We start from the raw sequence: 20,686 nt of genomic DNA on the forward strand, positions 1-20,686 counted from the left end.
GACTGACTGATATGCAGTAACAGAGGTCTCAGCCTTCTATTTATTCTCAGGACAATTAATGAAGACCCAATTAAGTGTGTCAATGCTATTGTCTTTATGAAATGCGAAAAGGTGTTTACAATTGTTTTTCAATTTAGCAGGCGCATTCCCTCAGCCTCGTTGGCGCAGTTGGCAGCGCGTCAGTCTCATAATCTGAAGGTCGTGAGTTCAAGCCTCACACGAGGCAGGTTTTTCGTAGAATGGACAGCTTCGACATATGTGCGGTCCTCTACCTTCCAGAGACAGCATTGGTAATCCAAAGGTCAAAGGAATAAAGTCTTCAGCACAACAAGTGTTCTTTCCGTGAACTCCAGCTCCCCTCTCTAGTACCGAGACTTGTGCCAGTCAAGGAGCTTATACTTCAACACCTGCACATTTTCACACCACTAGAATGACATGAAACAGAACAAAGGAAAAAGGGAGGGTATGCTATAAAGATGTTTTGAGACAGTTCTACCTTCTCTCCATCTCTTGAGTAGACGTGAGGGCTGGGCAGCCTCCGAAACTGTTTTACAACAAAACATTCTGTCCCAAGTACTAACCTCATTAGTCTGAAGACAATTAATGAAGACTCAATTAAGGGCGTCAATGCTATTGCCTTTGTGAAATGCGAAAAGATGTTTACATTTTTTCAATTTAGCATGCTTTTTCCCTCAGCCTCGGAAGTTCAGTGGTGATGAGGATAGATGTGATGAGGTGTTTACATTTTTTGTCAAGCCTGACACGAGGCAGGTCTATTGTAGAATGGCCAGCTTGGACATATGTGCAGTCCTCTACCTTCTAGAGAGAGCATTGGTAATGCAAAGGACAAAGGAATAAAGGCTTTAGGAGAACAAGTGTTTTTTTCCGTGAACTCTAGATGCTTAAAGCATATATAAAACCTAAAATTCAAGCCGAACTAAAGCGGACATCCAGGAATTGCGCTCCCCTGTCTAATACCCAAGATGTGTGCCAGTCAAGGAGCTTAGATTTCAACACCTGCAAATTTTCACACCACTAGAAGGGCATGAAACACAACAAATGAAAAAGGGAAGGTATGCTTTAAAGAAACTGTTTTACCATCCAACAAAACATTCTGTCCCAAGTACTAACCTCAATAGTCTGAAGACAATTAATGAAGACTCAATTAAGGGCGTCAATGCTATTGCCTTTGTGAAATGCGAAAAGATGTTTACATTTTTTCAATTTAGCATGCTTTTTCCCTCAGCCTCGGTAGTTCAGTGGTGATGAGGATAGATGTGATGAGGTGTTTACATTTTTTGTCAAGCCTGACACGAGGCAGGTCTATTGTAGAATGGCCAGCTTGGACATATGTGCGGTCCTCTACCTTCCAGAGACAGCATTGGTAATCCAAAGGTCAAAGGAATAAAGTCTTCAGCACAACAAGTGTTCTTTCCGTGAACTCCAGCTCCCCTCTCTAGTACCGAGATTTGTGCCAGTCAAGGAGCTTAGACTTCAACACCTGCACATTTTCACACCACTAGAATGACATGAAACAGAACAAAGGAAAAAGGGAGGGTATTCTATAAAGATGTTTTGAGACAGTTCTACCTTCTCTCCATCTCTTGAGTAGACGTGAGGGCTGGGCAGCCTCCGAAACTGTTTTACCATCCAACAAAACATTCTGTCCCAAGTACTAACCTCATTAGTCTGAAGACAATTAATGAAGACTCAATTAAGGGCGTCAATGCTATTGCCTTTGTGAAATGCGAAAAGATGTTTACATTTTTTCAATTTAGCATGCTTTTTCCCTCAGCCTCGGTAGTTCAGTGGTGATGAGGATAGATGTGATGAGGTGGTGTTTACATTTTTTGTCAAGCCTGACACGAGGCAGGTCTATTGTAGAATGGCCAGCTTGGACATATGTGCAGTCCTCTACCTTCTAAAGAGAGCATTGGTAATGCAAAGGACAAAGGAATAAAGGCTTTAGGAGAACAAGTGTTTTTTTCCGTGAACTCTAGATGCTTAAAGCATATATAAAACCTAAAATTCAAGCCAAACTAAAGCGGACATCCAGGAATTGCGCTCCCCTGTCTAATACCCAAGATGTGTGCCAGTCAAGGAGCTTAGATTTCAACACCTGCAAATTTTCACACCACTAGAAGGGCATGAAACAGAACAAAGGAAAAAGGGAAGGTATGCTATAAAGATGATTTAAGACACTTCTACCTTCTTTCCATCTCTTGAGTAGACACGAGGGATGGGCAGTTTCCGAAACTGTTTTACCTTTCAGCAAAACATTCTGTCCCAAGTACAAATGTCATTAGTGCGACTGTCCAGTGGTGCAGTGGAACACAATGTGGGCATTGGTAGTTCAGTGGTGATGAGGTTAGTGTTGGGTTTAGTACGTAGTACTGATGGACCATCAAAAAACATTCTGTCTACACGCGATGGCGTCTTCAATGGAACTCCTTTCTCCGGCACATGGGCATTGGTGGTTCAGTGGTCGAATTCTCGCCTCTGCATCTGCAAATTCTCACCCCACTAGAATGGCATGAAACACAACAAAGGGAAAAAGGAAGGTATGCTATAAATATGATTTAAGACACTTCTACCTTCTCTCCATCTCTTGAGTAGACACGAGGGTTGGGCAGTTTTCGAAACTGTTTTACCTTTCAGCAAAACATTCTGTCCCAAGTACAAATGTCATTAGTGCGACTGTCCAGTGGTGCAGTGGAACACAATGTGGGCATTGGTAGTTCAGTGGTGATGAGGTTAGTATGTGGTTTAGTATGTAGTACTGATGGACCATCAAGAAAAAGATTCTGTCTACACGCGATGGCGTCTTCAATGGAACTCCTTTTTCCAACACGTGGGCATTGGTGGTTCAGCGGTCGAATTCTCGCCTGCTACGCGGGAGACCCGGGTTCGATTCCCGGCCAATGCAAGCACCTCTTTAAAAGTCTCACAACTCAAAATGAGCGCAGCTTGACTGACTGATATGCAGTAACAGAGGTCTCAGCCTTCTATTTATTCTCAGGACAATTAATGAAGACCCAATTAAGTGTGTCAATGCTATTGTCTTTATGAAATGCGAAAAGGTGATTACAATTGTTTTTCAATTTAGCAGGCGCATTCCCTCAGCCTCGTTGGCGCAGTTGGCAGCGCGTCAGTCTCATAATCTGAAGGTCGTGAGTTCAAGCCTCACACGAGGCAGGTTTTTCGTAGAATGGCCAGCTTGGACATATGTGCGGTCCTCTACCTTCCAGAGACAGCATTGGTAATCCAAAGGTCAAAGGAATAAAGTCTTCAGCACAACAAGTGTTCTTTCCGTGAACTCCAGCTCCCCTCTCTAGTACCGAGACTTGTGCCAGTCAAGGAGCTTAGACTTCAACACCTGCACATTTTCACACCACTAGAATGACATGAAACAGAACAAAGGAAAAAGGGAGGGTATGCTATAAAGATGTTTTGAGACAGTTCTACCTTCTCTCCATCTCTTGAGTAGACTTGAGGGCTGGGCAGCCTCCGAAACTGTTTTACAACAAAACATTCTGTCCCAAGTACTAACCTCAATAGTCTGAAGACAATTAATGAAGACTCAATTAAGGGCGTCAATGCTATTGCCTTTGTGAAATGCGAAAAGATGTTTACATTTTTTCAATTTAGCATGCTTTTTCCCTCAGCCACGCTGAGGGTCACGTGTAGGTGATGAGGATAGATGTGATGAGGTGTTTACATTTTTTGTCAAGCCTGACACGAGGCAGGTCTATTGTAGAATGGCCAGCTTGGACATATGTGCAGTCCTCTACCTTCTAGAGAGAGCATTGGTAATGGAAAGGACAAAGGAATAAAGGCTTTAGGAGAACAAGTGTTTTTTTCCGTGAACTCTAGATGCTTAAAGCATATATAAAACCTAAAATTCAAGCCAAACTAAAGCGGACATCCAGGAATTGCGCTCCCCTGTCTAATACCCAAGCTGTGTGCCAGTCAAGGAGCTTAGATTTCAACACCTGCAAATTTTCACACCACTAGAAGGGCATGAAACAGAACAAAGGAAAAAGGGAAGGTATGCTATAAAGATGTTTTAAAACATTTCTACCTTCTCTCCATCTCTTGAGTAGACGTGATGGGTGGACAGCTTCCGAAACAGTTTTCCAACAAAACATTCTGTCCCAAGTACTAACTTCATTAGTGTGACTGTCCAGAGGTGCAGTGGAACACAATGTGGGCATTGGTAGTTCAGTGGTGATGAGGTTAGTGTTGGGTTTAGTACGTAGTACTGATGGACCATCAAAAAACATTCTGTCTACACGCGATGGCGTCTTCAATGGAACTCCTTTCTCCGGCACATGGGCATTGGTGGTTCAGTGGTCGAATTCTCGCCTCTGCATCTGCAAATTCTCACCCCACTAGAATGGCATGAAACACAACAAAGGGAAAAAGGAAGGTATGCTATAAAGATGATTTAAGACACTTCTACCTTCTCTCCATCTCTTGAGTAGACACGAAGGTTGGGCAGTTTCCGAAACTGTTTTACCTTTCAGCAAAACATTCTGTCCCAAGTACAAAAAAGATTCTGTCTACACGCGATGGCGTCTTCAATGGAACTCCTTTTTCCAACACGTGGGCATTGGTGGTTCAGTGGTCGAATTCTCGCCTGCCACGCGGGAGACCCGGGTTCGATTCCCGGCCAATGCAAGCACCTCTTTAAAAGTCTCACAACTCAAAATGAGCGCAGCTTGACTGACTGATATGCAGTAACAGAGGTCTCTGCCTTCTATTTATTCTCAGGACAATTAATGAAGACCCAATTAAGTGTGTCAATGCTATTGTCTTTATGAAATGCGAAAAGGTGTTTACAATTGTTTTTCAATTTATCAGGCGCATTCCCTCAGCCTCGTTGGCGCAGTTGGCAGCGAGTCAGTCTCATAATCTGAAGGTCGTGAGTTCAAGCCTCACACGAGGCAGGTTTTTTGTAGAATGGACAGCTTCGACATATGTGCGGTCCTCTACCTTCCAGAGACAGCATTGGTAATCCAAAGGTCAAAGGAATAAAGTCTTCAGCACAACAAGTGTTCTTTCCGTGAACTCCAGCTCCCCTCTCTAGTACCGAGACTTGTGCCAGTCAAGGAGCTTAGACTTCAACACCTGCACATTTTCACACCACTAGAATGACATGAAACAGAACAAAGGAAAAAGGGAGGGTATGCTATAAAGATGTTTTGAGACAGTTCTACCTTCTCTCCATCTCTTGAGTAGACGTGAGGGCTGGGCAGCCTCCGAAACTGTTTTACAACAAAACATTCTGTCCCAAGTACTAACCTCATTAGTCTGAAGACAATTAATGAAGACTCAATTAAGGGCGTCAATGCTATTGCCTTTGTGAAATGCGAAAAGATGTTTACATTTTTTCAATTTAGCATGCTTTTTCCCTCAGCCTCGGAAGTTCAGTGGTGATGAGGATAGATGTGATGAGGTGTTTACATTTTTTGTCAAGCCTGACACGAGGCAGGTCTATTGTAGAATGGCCAGCTTGGACATATGTGCAGTCCTCTACCTTCTAGAGAGAGCATTGGTAATGCAAAGGACAAAGGAATAAAGGCTTTAGGAGAACAAGTGTTTTTTTCCGTGAACTCTAGATGCTTAAAGCATATATAAAACCTAAAATTCAAGCCGAACTAAAGCGGACATCCAGGAATTGCGCTCCCCTGTCTAATACCCAAGATGTGTGCCAGTCAAGGAGCTTAGATTTCAACACCTGCAAATTTTCACACCACTAGAAGGGCATGAAACACAACAAAAGAAAAAGGGAAGGTATGCTATAAAGAAACTGTTTTACCATCCAACAAAACATTCTGTCCCAAGTACTAACCTCAATAGTCTGAAGACAATTAATGAAGACTCAATTAAGGGCGTCAATGCTATTGCCTTTGTGAAATGCGAAAAGATGTTTACATTTTTTCAATTTAGCATGCTTTTTCCCTCAGCCTCGGTAGTTCAGTGGTGATGAGAATAGATGTGATGAGGTGTTTACATTTTTTGTCAAGCCTGACACGAGGCAGGTCTATTGTAGAATGGCCAGCTTGGACATATGTGCGGTCCTCTACCTTCCAGAGACAGCATTGGTAATCCAAAGGTCAAAGGAATAAAGTCTTCAGCACAACAAGTGTTCTTTCCGTGAACTCCAGCTCCCCTCTCTAGTACCGAGATTTGTGCCAGTCAAGGAGCTTAGACTTCAACACCTGCACATTTTCACACCACTAGAATGACATGAAACAGAACAAAGGAAAAAGGGAGGGTATTCTATAAAGATGTTTTGAGACAGTTCTACCTTCTCTCCATCTCTTGAGTAGACGTGAGGGCTGGGCAGCCTCCGAAACTGTTTTACCATCCAACAAAACATTCTGTCCCAAGTACTAACCTCATTAGTCTGAAGACAATTAATGAAGACTCAATTAAGGGCGTCAATGCTATTGCCTTTGTGAAATGCGAAAAGATGTTTACATTTTTTCAATTTAGCATGCTTTTTCCCTCAGCCTCGGTAGTTCAGTGGTGATGAGGATAGATGTGATGAGGTGGTGTTTACATTTTTTGTCAAGCCTGACACGAGGCAGGTCTATTGTAGAATGGCCAGCTTGGACATATGTGCAGTCCTCTACCTTCTAGAGAGAGCATTGGTAATGCAAAGGACAAAGGAATAAAGGCTTTAGGAGAACAAGTGTTTTTTTCCGTGAACTCTAGATGCTTAAAGCATATATAAAACCTAAAATTCAAGCCAAACTAAAGCGGACATCCAGGAATTGCGCTCCCCTGTCTAATACCCAAGCTGTGTGCCAGTCAAGGAGCTTAGATTTCAACACCTGCAAATTTTCACACCACTAGAAGGGCATGAAACAGAACAAAGGAAAAAGGGAAGGTATGCAATAAAGATGTTTTAAAACATTTCTACCTTCTCTCCATCTCTTGAGTAGACGTGATGGGTGGACAGCTTCCGAAACAGTTTTCCAACAAAACATTCTGTCCCAAGTACTAACTTCATTAGTGTGACTGTCCAGAGGTGCAGTGGAACACAATGTGGGCATTGGTAGTTCAGTGGTGATGAGGTTAGTGTTGGGTTTAGTACGTAGTACTGATGGACCATCAAAAAACATTCTGTCTACACGCGATGGCGTCTTCAATGGAACTCCTTTCTCCGGCACATGGGCATTGGTGGTTCAGTGGTCGAATTCTCGCCTCTGCATCTGCAAATTCTCACCCCACTAGAATGGCATGAAACACAACAAAGGGAAAAAGGAAGGTATGCTATAAAGATGATTTATGACACTTCTACCTTCTCTCCATCTCTTGAGTAGACACGAGGGTTGGGCAGTTTCCGAAACTGTTTTACCTTTCAGCAAAACATTCTGTCCCAAGTACAAAAAAGATTCTGTCTACACGCGATGGCGTCTTCAATGGAACTCCTTTTTCCAACACGTGGGCATTGGTGGTTCAGTGGTCGAATTCTCGCCTGCCACGCGGGAGACCCGGGTTCGATTCCCGGCCAATGCAAGCACCTCTTTAAAAGTCTCACAACTCAAAATGAGCGCAGCTTGACTGACTGATATGCAGTAACAGAGGTCTCAGCCTTCTATTTATTCTCAGGACAATTAATGAAGACCCAATTAAGTGTGTCAATGCTATTGTCTTTATGAAATGCGAAAAGGTGTTTACAATTGTTTTTCAATTTATCAGGCGCATTCCCTCAGCCTCGTTGGCGCAGTTGGCAGCGTGTCAGTCTCATAATCTGAAGGTCGTGAGTTCAAGCCTCACACGAGGCAGGTTTTTCGTAGAATGGACAGCTTCGACATATGTGCGGTCCTCTACCTTCCAGAGACAGCATTGGTAATCCAAAGGTCAAAGGAATAAAGTCTTCAGCACAACAAGTGTTCTTTCCGTGAACTCCAGCTCCCCTCTCTAGTACCGAGACTTGTGCCAGTCAAGGAGCTTAGACTTCAACACCTGCACATTTTCACACCACTAGAATGACATGAAACAGAACAAAGGAAAAAGGGAGGGTATTCTATAAAGATGTTTTGAGACAGTTCTACCTTCTCTCCATCTCTTGAGTAGACGTGAGGGCTGGGCAGCCTCCGAAACTGTTTTACAACAAAACATTCTGTCCCAAGTACTAACCTCATTAGTCTGAAGACAATTAATGAAGACTCAATTAAGGGCGTCAATGCTATTGCCTTTGTGAAATGCGAAAAGATGTTTACATTTTTTCAATTTAGCATGCTTTTTCCCTCAGCCTCGGAAGTTCAGTGGTGATGAGGATAGATGTGATGAGGTGTTTACATTTTTTGTCAAGCCTGACACGAGGCAGGTCTATTGTAGAATGGCCAGCTTGGACATATGTGCAGTCCTCTACCTTCTAGAGAGAGCATTGGTAATGCAAAGGACAAAGGAATAAAGGCTTTAGGAGAACAAGTGTTTTTTTCCGTGAACTCTAGATGCTTAAAGCATATATAAAACCTAAAATTCAAGCCGAACTAAAGCGGACATCCAGGAATTGCGCTCCCCTGTCTAATACCCAAGATGTGTGCCAGTCAAGGAGCTTAGATTTCAGCACCTGCAAATTTTCACACCACTAGAAGGGCATGAAACACAACAAAAGAAAAAGGGAAGGTATGCTATAAAGAAACTGTTTTACCATCCAACAAAACATTCTGTCCCAAGTACTAACCTCAATAGTCTGAAGACAATTAATGAAGACTCAATTAAGGGCGTCAATGCTATTGCCTTTGTGAAATGCGAAAAGATGTTTACATTTTTTCAATTTAGCATGCTTTTTCCCTCAGCCTCGGTAGTTCAGTGGTGATGAGGATAGATGTGATGAGGTGTTTACATTTTTTGTCAAGCCTGACACGAGGCAGGTCTATTGTAGAATGGCCAGCTTGGACATATGTGCGGTCCTCTACCTTCCAGAGACAGCATTGGTAATCCAAAGGTCAAAGGAATAAAGTCTTCAGCACAACAAGTGTTCTTTCCGTGAACTCCAGCTCCCCTCTCTAGTACCGAGATTTGTGCCAGTCAAGGAGCTTAGACTTCAACACCTGCACATTTTCACACCACTAGAATGACATGAAACAGAACAAAGGAAAAAGGGAGGGTATTCTATAAAGATGTTTTGAGACAGTTCTACCTTCTCTCCATCTCTTGAGTAGACGTGAGGGCTGGGCAGCCTCCGAAACTGTTTTACCATCCAACAAAACATTCTGTCCCAAGTACTAACCTCATTAGTCTGAAGACAATTAATGAAGACTCAATTAAGGGCGTCAATGCTATTGCCTTTGTGAAATGCGAAAAGATGTTTACATTTTTTCAATTTAGCATGCTTTTTCCCTCAGCCTCGGAAGTTCAGTGGTGATGAGGATAGATGTGATGAGGTGTTTACATTTTTTGTCAAGCCTGACACGAGGCAGGTCTATTGTAGAATGGCCAGCTTGGACATATGTGCAGTCCTCTACCTTCTAGAGAGAGCATTGGTAATGCAAAGGACAAAGGAATAAAGGCTTTAGGAGAACAAGTGTTTTTTTCCGTGAACTCTAGATGCTTAAAGCATATATAAAACCTAAAATTCAAGCCGAACTAAAGCGGACATCCAGGAATTGCGCTCCCCTGTCTAATACCCAAGATGTGTGCCAGTCAAGGAGCTTAGATTTCAGCACCTGCAAATTTTCACACCACTAGAAGGGCATGAAACACAACAAAAGAAAAAGGGAAGGTATGCTATAAAGAAACTGTTTTACCATCCAACAAAACATTCTGTCCCAAGTACTAACCTCAATAGTCTGAAGACAATTAATGAAGACTCAATTAAGGGCGTCAATGCTATTGCCTTTGTGAAATGCGAAAAGATGTTTACATTTTTTCAATTTAGCATGCTTTTTCCCTCAGCCTCGGTAGTTCAGTGGTGATGAGGATAGATGTGATGAGGTGTTTACATTTTTTGTCAAGCCTGACACGAGGCAGGTCTATTGTAGAATGGCCAGCTTGGACATATGTGCGGTCCTCTACCTTCCAGAGACAGCATTGGTAATCCAAAGGTCAAAGGAATAAAGTCTTCAGCACAACAAGTGTTCTTTCCGTGAACTCCAGCTCCCCTCTCTAGTACCGAGATTTGTGCCAGTCAAGGAGCTTAGACTTCAACACCTGCACATTTTCACACCACTAGAATGACATGAAACAGAACAAAGGAAAAAGGGAGGGTATTCTATAAAGATGTTTTGAGACAGTTCTACCTTCTCTCCATCTCTTGAGTAGACGTGAGGGCTGGGCAGCCTCCGAAACTGTTTTACCATCCAACAAAACATTCTGTCCCAAGTACTAACCTCATTAGTCTGAAGACAATTAATGAAGACTCAATTAAGGGCGTCAATGCTATTGCCTTTGTGAAATGCGAAAAGATGTTTACATTTTTTCAATTTAGCATGCTTTTTCCCTCAGCCTCGGTAGTTCAGTGGTGATGAGGATAGATGTGATGAGGTGTTGACATTTTTTGTCAAGCCTGACACGAGGCAGGTCTATTGTAGAATGGCCAGCTTGGACATATGTGCAGTCCTCTACCTTCTAGAGAGAGCATTGGTAATGCAAAGGACAAAGGAATAAAGGCTTTAGGAGAACAAGTGTTTTTTTCCGTGAACTCTAGATGCTTAAAGCATATATAAAACCTAAAATTCAAGCCAAACTAAAGCGGACATCCAGGAATTGCGCTCCCCTGTCTAATACCCAAGATGTGTGCCAGTCAAGGAGCTTAGATTTCAACACCTGCAAATTTTCACACCACTAGAAGGGCATGAAACAGAACAAAGGAAAAAGGGAAGGTATGCTATAAAGATGTTTTAAGACATTTCTACCTTCTCTCCATCTGTTGAGTAGACGTGATGGGTGGACAGCTTCCGAAACAGTTTTACCTTTCAACAAAACATTCTGTCCCAAGTACAAATGTCATTAGTGCGACTGTCCAGTGGTGCAGTGGAACACAATGTGGGCATTGGTAGTTCAGTGGTGATGAGGTTAGTATGTGGTTTAGTACGTAGTACTGATGGACCATCAAAAAACATTCTGTCTACACGCGATGGCGTCTTCAATGGAACTCCTTTCTCCGGCACATGGGCATTGGTGGTTCAGTGGTCGAATTCTCGCCTCTGCATCTGCAAATTCTCACCCCACTAGAATGGCATGAAACACAACAAAGGGAAAAAGGAAGGTATGCTATAAAGATGATTTAAGACACTTCTACCTTCTCTCCATCTCTTGAGTAGACACGAGGGTTGGGCAGTTTCCGAAACTGTTTTACCTTTCAGCAAAACATTCTGTCCCAAGTACAAATGTCATTAGTGCGACTGTCCAGTGGTGCAGTGGAACACAATGTGGGCATTGGTAGTTCAGTGGTGATGAGGTTAGTATGTGGTTTAGTATGTAGTACTGATGGACCATCAAGAAAAAGATTCTGTCTACACGCGATGGCGTCTTCAATGGAACTCCTTTTTCCAACACGTGGGCATTGGTGGTTCAGTGGTCGAATTCTCGCCTGCCACGCGGGAGACCCGGGTTCGATTCCCGGCCAATGCAAGCACCTCTTTAAAAGTCTCACAACTCAAAATGAGTGCAGCTTGACTGACTGATATGCAGTAACAGAGGTCTCAGCCTTCTATTTATTCTCAGGACAATTAATGAAGACCCAATTAAGTGTGTCAATGCTATTGTCTTTATGAAATGCGAAAAGGTGTTTACAATTGTTTTTCAATTTAGCAGGCGCATTCCCTCAGCCTCGTTGGCGCAGTTGGCAGCGTGTCAGTCTCATAATCTGAAGGTCGTGAGTTCAAGCCTCACACGAGGCAGGTTTTTCGTAGAATGGACAGCTTCGACATATGTGCGGTCCTCTACCTTCCAGAGACAGCATTGGTAATCCAAAGGTCAAAGGAATAAAGTCTTCAGCACAACAAGTGTTCTTTCCGTGAACTCCAGCTCCCCTCTCTAGTACCGAGACTTGTGCCAGTCAAGGAGCTTAGACTTCAACACCTGCACATTTTCACACCACTAGAATGACATGAAACAGAACAAAGGAAAAAGGGAGGGTATGCTATAAAGATGTTTTGAGACAGTTCTACCTTCTCTCCATCTCTTGAGTAGACGTGAGGGCTGGGCAGCCTCCGAAACTGTTTTACAACAAAACATTCTGTCCCAAGTACTAACCTCATTAGTCTGAAGACAATTAATGAAGACTCAATTAAGGGCGTCAATGCTATTGCCTTTGTGAAATGCGAAAAGATGTTTACATTTTTTCAATTTAGCATGCTTTTTCCCTCAGCCTCGGAAGTTCAGTGGTGATGAGGATAGATGTGATGAGGTGTTTACATTTTTTGTCAAGCCTGACACGAGGCAGGTCTATTGTAGAATGGCCAGCTTGGACATATGTGCAGTCCTCTACCTTCTAGAGAGAGCATTGGTAATGCAAAGGACAAAGGAATAAAGGCTTTAGGAGAACAAGTGTTTTTTTCCGTGAACTCTAGATGCTTAAAGCATATATAAAACCTAAAATTCAAGCCGAACTAAAGCGGACATCCAGGAATTGCGCTCCCCTGTCTAATACCCAAGATGTGTGCCAGTCAAGGAGCTTAGATTTCAACACCTGCAAATTTTCACACCACTAGAAGGGCATGAAACACAACAAAAGAAAAAGGGAAGGTATGCTATAAAGAAACTGTTTTACCATCCAACAAAACATTCTGTCCCAAGTACTAACCTCAATAGTCTGAAGACAATTAATGAAGACTCAATTAAGGGCGTCAATGCTATTGCCTTTGTGAAATGCGAAAAGATGTTTACATTTTTTCAATTTAGCATGCTTTTTCCCTCAGCCTCGGTAGTTCAGTGGTGATGAGGATAGATGTGATGAGGTGTTTACATTTTTTGTCAAGCCTGACACGAGGCAGGTCTATTGTAGAATGGCCAGCTTGGACATATGTGCGGTCCTCTACCTTCCAGAGACAGCATTGGTAATCCAAAGGTCAAAGGAATAAAGTCTTCAGCACAACAAGTGTTCTTTCCGTGAACTCCAGCTCCCCTCTCTAGTACCGAGATTTGTGCCAGTCAAGGAGCTTAGACTTCAACACCTGCACATTTTCACACCACTAGAATGACATGAAACAGAACAAAGGAAAAAGGGAGGGTATTCTATAAAGATGTTTTGAGACAGTTCTACCTTCTCTCCATCTCTTGAGTAGACGTGAGGGCTGGGCAGCCTCCGAAACTGTTTTACCATCCAACAAAACATTCTGTCCCAAGTACTAACCTCATTAGTCTGAAGACAATTAATGAAGACTCAATTAAGGGCGTCAATGCTATTGCCTTTGTGAAATGCGAAAAGATGTTTACATTTTTTCAATTTAGCATGCTTTTTCCCTCAGCCTCGGTAGTTCAGTGGTGATGAGGATAGATGTGATGAGGTGGTGTTTACATTTTTTGTCAAGCCTGACACGAGGCAGGTCTATTGTAGAATGGCCAGCTTGGACATATGTGCAGTCCTCTACCTTCTAGAGAGAGCATTGGTAATGCAAAGGACAAAGGAATAAAGGCTTTAGGAGAACAAGTGTTTTTTTCCGTGAACTCTAGATGCTTAAAGCATATATAAAACCTAAAATTCAAGCCAAACTAAAGCGGACATCCAGGAATTGCGCTCCCCTGTCTAATACCCAAGATGTGTGCCAGTCAAGGCGCTTAGATTTCAACACCTGCAAATTTTCACACCACTAGAAGGGCATGAAACAGAACAAAGGAAAAAGGGAAGGTATGCTATAAAGATGTTTTAAGACATTTCTACCTTCTCTCCATCTGTTGAGTAGACGTGATGGGTGGACAGCTTCCGAAACAGTTTTACCTTTCAACAAAACATTCTGTCCCAAGTACAAATGTCATTAGTGCGACTGTCCAGTGGTGCAGTGGAACACAATGTGGGCATTGGTAGTTCAGTGGTGATGAGGTTAGTATGTGGTTTAGTACGTAGTACTGATGGACCATCAAAAAACATTCTGTCTACACGCAATGGCGTCTTCAATGGAACTCCTTTCTCCGGCACATGGGCATTGGTGGTTCAGTGGTCGAATTCTCGCCTCTGCATCTGCAAATTCTCACCCCACTAGAATGGCATGAAACACAACAAAGGGAAAAAGGAAGGTATGCTATAAAGATGATTTAAGACACTTCTACCTTCTCTCCATCTCTTGAGTAGACACGAGGGTTGGGCAGTTTCCGAAACTGTTTTACCTTTCAGCAAAACATTCTGTCCCAAGTACAAATGTCATTAGTGCGACTGTCCAGTGGTGCAGTGGAACACAATGTGGGCATTGGTAGTTCAGTGGTGATGAGGTTAGTATGTGGTTTAGTATGTAGTACTGATGGACCATCAAGAAAAAGATTCTGTCTACACGCGATGGCGTCTTCAATGGAACTCCTTTTTCCAACACGTGGGCATTGGTGGTTCAGTGGTCGAATTCTCGCCTGCCAAGCGGGAGACCCGGGTTCGATTCCCGGCCAATGCAAGCACCTCTTTAAAAGTCTCACAACTCAAAATGAGCGCAGCTTGACTGACTGATATGCAGTAACAGAGGTCTCAGCCTTCTATTTATTCTCAGGACAATTAATGAAGACCCAATTAAGTGTGTCAATGCTATTGTCTTTATGAAATGCGAAAAGGTGTTTACAATTGTTTTTCAATTTAGCAGGCGCATTCCCTCAGCCTCGTTGGCGCAGTTGGCAGCGCGTCAGTCTCATAATCTGAAGGTCGTGAGTTCAAGCCTCACACGAGGCAGGTTTTTCGTAGAATGGACAGCTTCGACATATGTGCGGTCCTCTACCTTCCAGAGACAGCATTGGTAATCCAAAGGTCAAAGGAATAAAGTCTTCAGCACAACAAGTGTTCTTTCCGTGAACTCCAGCTCCCCTCTCTAGTACCGAGACTTGTGCCAGTCAAGGAGCTTAGACTTCAACACCTGCACATTTTCACACCACTAGAATGACATGAAACAGAACAAAGGAAAAAGGGAGGGTATGCTATAAAGATGTTTTGAGACAGTTCTACCTTCTCTCCATCTCTTGAGTAGACGTGAGGGCTGGGCAGCCTCCGAAAATGTTTTACAACAAAACATTCTGTCCCAAGTACTAACCTCATTAGTCTGAAGACAATTAATGAAGACTCAATTAAGGGCGTCAATGCTATTGCCTTTGTGAAATGCGAAAAGATGTTTACATTTTTTCAATTTAGCATGCTTTTTCCCTCAGCCTCGGAAGTTCAGTGGTGATGAGGATAGATGTGATGAGGTGTTTACATTTTTTGTCAAGCCTGACACGAGGCAGGTCTATTGTAGAATGGCCAGCTTGGACATATGTGCAGTCCTCTACCTTCTAGAGAGAGCATTGGTAATGCAAAGGACAAAGGAATAAAGGCTTTAGGAGAACAAGTGTTTTTTTCCGTGAACTCTAGATGCTTAAAGCATATATAAAACCTAAAATTCAAGCCGAACTAAAGCGGACATCCAGGAATTGCGCTCCCCTGTCTAATACCCAAGATGTGTGCCAGTCAAGGAGCTTAGATTTCAACACCTGCAAATTTTCACACCACTAGAAGGGCATGAAACACAACAAATGAAAAAGGGAAGGTATGCTTTAAAGAAACTGTTTTACCATCCAACAAAACATTCTGTCCCAAGTACTAACCTCAATAGTCTGAAGACAATTAATGAAGACTCAATTAAGGGCGTCAATGCTATTGCCTTTGTGAAATGCGAAAAGATGTTTACATTTTTTCAATTTAGCATGCTTTTTCCCTCAGCCTCGGTAGTTCAGTGGTGATGAGGATAGATGTGATGAGGTGTTTACATTTTTTGTCAAGCCTGACACGAGGCAGGTCTATTGTAGAATGGCCAGCTTGGACATATGTGCGGTCCTCTACCTTCCAGAGACAGCATTGGTAATCCAAAGGTCAAAGGAATAAAGTCTTCAGCACAACAAGTGTTCTTTCCGTGAACTCCAGCTCCCCTCTCTAGTACCGAGATTTGTGCCAGTCAAGGAGCTTAGACTTCAACACCTGCACATTTTCACACCACTAGAATGACATGAAACAGAACAAAGGAAAAAGGGAGGGTATTCTATAAAGATGTTTTGAGACAGTTCTACCTTCTCTCCATCTCTTGAGTAGACGTGAGGGCTGGGCAGCCTCCGAAACTGTTTTACCATCCAACAAAACATTCTGTCCCAAGTACTAACCTCATTAGTCTGAAGACAATTAATGAAGACTCAATTAAGGGCGTCAATGCTATTGCCTTTGTGAAATGCGAAAAGATGTTTACATTTTTTCAATTTAGCATGCTTTTTCCCTCAGCCTCGGTAGTTCAGTGGTGATGAGGATAGATGTGATGAGGTGGTGTTTACATTTTTTGTCAAGCCTGACACGAGGCAGGTCTATTGTAGAATGGCCAGCTTGGACATATGTGCAGTCCTCTACCTTCTAAAGAGAGCATTGGTAATGCAAAGGACAAAGGAATAAAGGCTTTAGGAGAACAAGTGTTTTTTTCCGTGAACTCTAGATGCTTAAAGCATATATAAAACCTAAAATTCAAGCCAAACTAAAGCGGACATCCAGGAATTGCGCTCCCCTGTCTAATACCCAAGATGTGTGCCAGTCAAGGAGCTTAGATTTCAACACCTCCAAATTTTCACACCACTAGAAGGGCATGAAACAGAACAAAGGAAAAAGGGAAGGTATGCTATAAAGATGATTTAAGACACTTCTACCTTCTTTCCATCTCTTGAGTAGACACGAGGGATGGGCAGTTTCCGAAACTGTTTTACCTTTCAGCAAAACATTCTGTCCCAAGTACAAATGTCATTAGTGCGACTGTCCAGTGGTGCAGTGGAACACAATGTGGGCATTGGTAGTTCAGTGGTGATGAGGTTAGTGTTGGGTTTAGTACGTAGTACTGATGGACCATCAAAAAACATTCTGTCTACACGCGATGGCGTCTTCAATGGAACTCCTTTCTCCGGCACATGGGCATTGGTGGTTCAGTGGTCGAATTCTCGCCTCTGCATCTGCAAATTCTCACCCCACTAGAATGGCATGAAACACAACAAAGGGAAAAAGGAAGGTATGCTATAAAGATGATTTAAGACACTTCTACCTTCTCTCCATCTCTTGAGTAGACACGAGGGTTGGGCAGTTTTCGAAACTGTTTTACCTTTCAGCAAAACATTCTGTCCCAAGTACAAATGTCATTAGTGCGACTGTCCAGTGGTGCAGTGGAACACAATGTGGGCATTGGTAGTTCAGTGGTGATGAGGTTAGTATGTGGTTTAGTATGTAGTACTGATGGACCATCAAGAAAAAGATTCTGTCTACACGCGATGGCGTCTTCAATGGAACTCCTTTTTCCAACACGTGGGCATTGGTGGTTCAGCGGTCGAATTCTCGCCTGCTACGCGGGAGACCCGGGTTCGATTCCCGGCCAATGCAAGCACCTCTTTAAAAGTCTCACAACTCAAAATGAGCGCAGCTTGACTGACTGATATGCAGTAACAGAGGTCTCAGCCTTCTATTTATTCTCAGGACAATTAATGAAGACCCAATTAAGTGTGTCAATGCTATTGTCTTTATGAAATGCGAAAAGGTGATTACAATTGTTTTTCAATTTAGCAGGCGCATCCCCTCAGCCTCGTTGGCGCAGTTGGCAGCGCGTCAGTCTCATAATCTGAAGGTCGTGAGTTCAAGCCTCACACGAGGCAGGTTTTTCGTAGAATGGACAGCTTCGACATATGTGCGGTCCTCTACCTTCCAGAGACAGCATTGGTAATCCAAAGGTCAAAGGAATAAAGTCTTCAGCACAACAAGTGTTCTTTCCGTGAACTCCAGCTCCCCTCTCTAGTACCGAGACTTGTGCCAGTCAAGGAGCTTAGACTCAACACCTGCACATTTTCACACCACTAGAATGACATGAAACAGAACAAAGGAAAAAGGGAGGGTATGCTATAAAGATGTTTTGAGACAGTTCTACCTTCTCTCCATCTCTTGAGTAGACTTGAGGGCTGGGCAGCCTCCGAAACTGTTTTACAACAAAACATTCTGTCCCAAGTACTAACCTCAATAGTCTGAAGACAATTAATGAAGACTCAATTAAGGGCGTCAATGCTATTGCCTTTGTGAAATGCGAAAAGATGTTTACATTTTTTCAATTTAGCATGCTTTTTCCCTCAGCCACGCTGAGGGTCACGTGTAGGTGATGAGGATAGATGTGATGAGGTGTTTACATTTTTTGTCAAGCCTGACACGAGGCAGGTCTATTGTAGAATGGCCAGCTTGGACATATGTGCAGTCCTCTACCTTCTAGAGAGAGCATTGGTAATGGAAAGGACAAAGGAATAAAGGCTTTAGGAGAACAAGTGTTTTTTTCCGTGAACTCTAGATGCTTAAAGCATATATAAAACCTAAAATTCAAGCCAAACTAAAGCGGACATCCAGGAATTGCGCTCCCCTGTCTAATACCCAAGCTGTGTGCCAGTCAAGCAGCTTAGATTTCAACACCTGCAAATTTTCACACCACTAGAAGGGCATGAAACAGAACAAAGGAAAAAGGGAAGGTATGCTATAAAGATGTTTTAAAACATTTCTACCTTCTCTCCATCTCTTGAGTAGACGTGATGGGTGGACAGCTTCCGAAACAGTTTTCCAACAAAACATTCTGTCCCAAGTACTAACTTCATTAGTGTGACTGTCCAGAGGTGCAGTGGAACACAATGTGGGCATTGGTAGTTCAGTGGTGATGAGGTTAGTGTTGGGTTTAGTACGTAGTACTGATGGACCATCAAAAAACATTCTGTCTACACGCGATGGCGTCTTCAATGGAACTCCTTTCTCCGGCACATGGGCATTGGTGGTTCAGTGGTCGAATTCTCGCCTCTGCATCTGCAAATTCTCACCCCACTAGAATGGCATGAAACACAACAAAGGGAAAAAGGAAGGTATGCTATAAAGATGATTTATGACACTTCTACCTTCTCTCCATCTCTTGAGTAGACACGAGGGTTGGGCAGTTTCCGAAACTGTTTTACCTTTCAGCAAAACATTCTGTCCCAAGTACAAAAAAGATTCTGTCTACACGCGATGGCGTCTTCAATGGAACTCCTTTTTCCAACACGTGGGCATTGGTGGTTCAGTGGTCGAATTCTCGCCTGCCACGCGGGAGACCCGGGTTCGATTCCCGGCCAATGCAAGCACCTCTTTAAAAGTCTCACAACTCAAAATGAGCGCAGCTTGACTGACTGATATGCAGTAACAGAGGTCTCAGCCTTCTATTTATTCTCAGGACAATTAATGAAGACCCAATTAAGTGTGTCAATGCTATTGTCTTTATGAAATGCGAAAAGGTGTTTACAATTGTTTTTCAATTTAGCAGGCGCATTCCCTCAGCCTCGTTGGCGCAGTTGGCAGCGTGTCAGTCTCATAATCGGAAGGTCATGAGTTCAAGCCTCACACGAGGCAGGTTTTTCGTAGAATGGACAGCTTCGACATATGTGCGGTCCTCTACCTTCCAGAGACAGCATTGGTAATCCAAAGGTCAAAGGAATAAAGTCTTCAGCACAACAAGTGTTCTTTCCGTGAACTCCAGCTCCCCTCTCTAGTACCGAGACTTGTGCCAGTCAAGGAGCTTAGACTTCAACACCTGCACATTTTCACACCACTAGAATGACATGAAACAGAACAAAGGAAAAAGGGAGGGTATGCTATAAAGATGTTTTGAGACAGTTCTACCTTCTCTCCATCTCTTGAGTAGACGTGAGGGCTGGGCAGCCTCCGAAACTGTTTTACAACAAAACATTCTGTCCCAAGTACTAACCTCATTAGTCTGAAGACAATTAATGAAGACTCAATTAAGGGCGTCAATGCTATTGCCTTTGTGAAATGCGAAAAGATGTTTACATTTTTTCAATTTAGCATGCTTTTTCCCTCAGCCTCGGAAGTTCAGTGGTGATGAGGATAGATGTGATGAGGTGTTTACATTTTTTGTCAAGCCTGACACGAGGCAGGTCTATTGTAGAATGGCCAGCTTGGACATATGTGCAGTCCTCTACCTTCTAGAGAGAGCATTGGTAATGCAAAGGACAAAGGAATAAAGGCTTTAGGAGAACAAGTGTTTTTTTCCGTGAACTCTAGATGCTTAAAGCATATATAAAACCTAAAATTCAAGCCGAACTAAAGCGGACATCCAGGAATTGCGCTCCCCTGTCTAATACCCAAGATGTGTGCCAGTCAAGGAGCTTAGATTTCAACACCTGCAAATTTTCACACCACTAGAAGGGCATGAAACACAACAAAAGAAAAAGGGAAGGTATGCTATAAAGAAACTGTTTTACCATCCAACAAAACATTCTGTCCCAAGTACTAACCTCAATAGTCTGAAGACAATTAATGAAGACTCAATTAAGGGCGTCAATGCTATTGCCTTTGTGAAATGCGAAAAGATGTTTACATTTTTTCAATTTAGCATGCTTTTTCCCTCAGCCTCGGTAGTTCAGTGGTGATGAGGATAGATGTGATGAGGTGTTTACATTTTTTGTCAAGCCTGACACGAGGCAGGTCTATTGTAGAATGGCCAGCTTGGACATATGTGCG

The 20,686-nt window shown here is 42.9% G+C and overlaps 11 non-coding genes across 11 annotated transcripts; all 11 read left to right on the forward strand.

Annotated features, from left to right (window-relative positions):
• Nucleotides 1-153: 153 nt before the first annotated feature.
• Nucleotides 154-226, forward strand: trnam-cau (transfer RNA methionine (anticodon CAU)). The gene has a single exon. It is a non-coding gene; the product is annotated as a tRNA-Met (tRNA).
• A 2,896-nt stretch (nucleotides 227-3,122) lies between these two features.
• Nucleotides 3,123-3,195, forward strand: trnam-cau (transfer RNA methionine (anticodon CAU)). Its single transcript has one exon. It is a non-coding gene; the product is annotated as a tRNA-Met (tRNA).
• Nucleotides 3,196-4,609: 1,414 nt separating this feature from the next.
• On the forward strand, nucleotides 4,610-4,680 carry trnag-gcc (transfer RNA glycine (anticodon GCC)). The gene has a single exon. It is a non-coding gene; the product is annotated as a tRNA-Gly (tRNA).
• Nucleotides 4,681-7,459: 2,779 nt separating this feature from the next.
• trnag-gcc (transfer RNA glycine (anticodon GCC)) lies at nucleotides 7,460-7,530 on the forward strand. The gene has a single exon. It is a non-coding gene; the product is annotated as a tRNA-Gly (tRNA).
• Nucleotides 7,531-7,726: 196 nt separating this feature from the next.
• Nucleotides 7,727-7,799, forward strand: trnam-cau (transfer RNA methionine (anticodon CAU)). The gene has a single exon. It is a non-coding gene; the product is annotated as a tRNA-Met (tRNA).
• Nucleotides 7,800-11,524: 3,725 nt separating this feature from the next.
• On the forward strand, nucleotides 11,525-11,595 carry trnag-gcc (transfer RNA glycine (anticodon GCC)). The gene has a single exon. It is a non-coding gene; the product is annotated as a tRNA-Gly (tRNA).
• A 196-nt stretch (nucleotides 11,596-11,791) lies between these two features.
• Nucleotides 11,792-11,864, forward strand: trnam-cau (transfer RNA methionine (anticodon CAU)). Its single transcript has one exon. It is a non-coding gene; the product is annotated as a tRNA-Met (tRNA).
• Nucleotides 11,865-14,493: 2,629 nt separating this feature from the next.
• On the forward strand, nucleotides 14,494-14,564 carry trnag-gcc (transfer RNA glycine (anticodon GCC)). The gene has a single exon. It is a non-coding gene; the product is annotated as a tRNA-Gly (tRNA).
• Nucleotides 14,565-14,760: 196 nt separating this feature from the next.
• trnam-cau (transfer RNA methionine (anticodon CAU)) lies at nucleotides 14,761-14,833 on the forward strand. The gene has a single exon. It is a non-coding gene; the product is annotated as a tRNA-Met (tRNA).
• Nucleotides 14,834-17,729: 2,896 nt separating this feature from the next.
• trnam-cau (transfer RNA methionine (anticodon CAU)) lies at nucleotides 17,730-17,802 on the forward strand. Its single transcript has one exon. It is a non-coding gene; the product is annotated as a tRNA-Met (tRNA).
• A 1,413-nt stretch (nucleotides 17,803-19,215) lies between these two features.
• On the forward strand, nucleotides 19,216-19,286 carry trnag-gcc (transfer RNA glycine (anticodon GCC)). The gene has a single exon. It is a non-coding gene; the product is annotated as a tRNA-Gly (tRNA).
• The last annotated feature ends 1,400 nt before the right edge of the window (nucleotides 19,287-20,686 follow it).

This window comes from Channa argus, unplaced genomic scaffold (assembly GCF_033026475.1).
Source record: "Channa argus isolate prfri unplaced genomic scaffold, Channa argus male v1.0 Contig022, whole genome shotgun sequence".
In the NCBI taxonomy this organism is placed as follows: domain Eukaryota; kingdom Metazoa; phylum Chordata; class Actinopteri; order Anabantiformes; family Channidae; genus Channa; species Channa argus.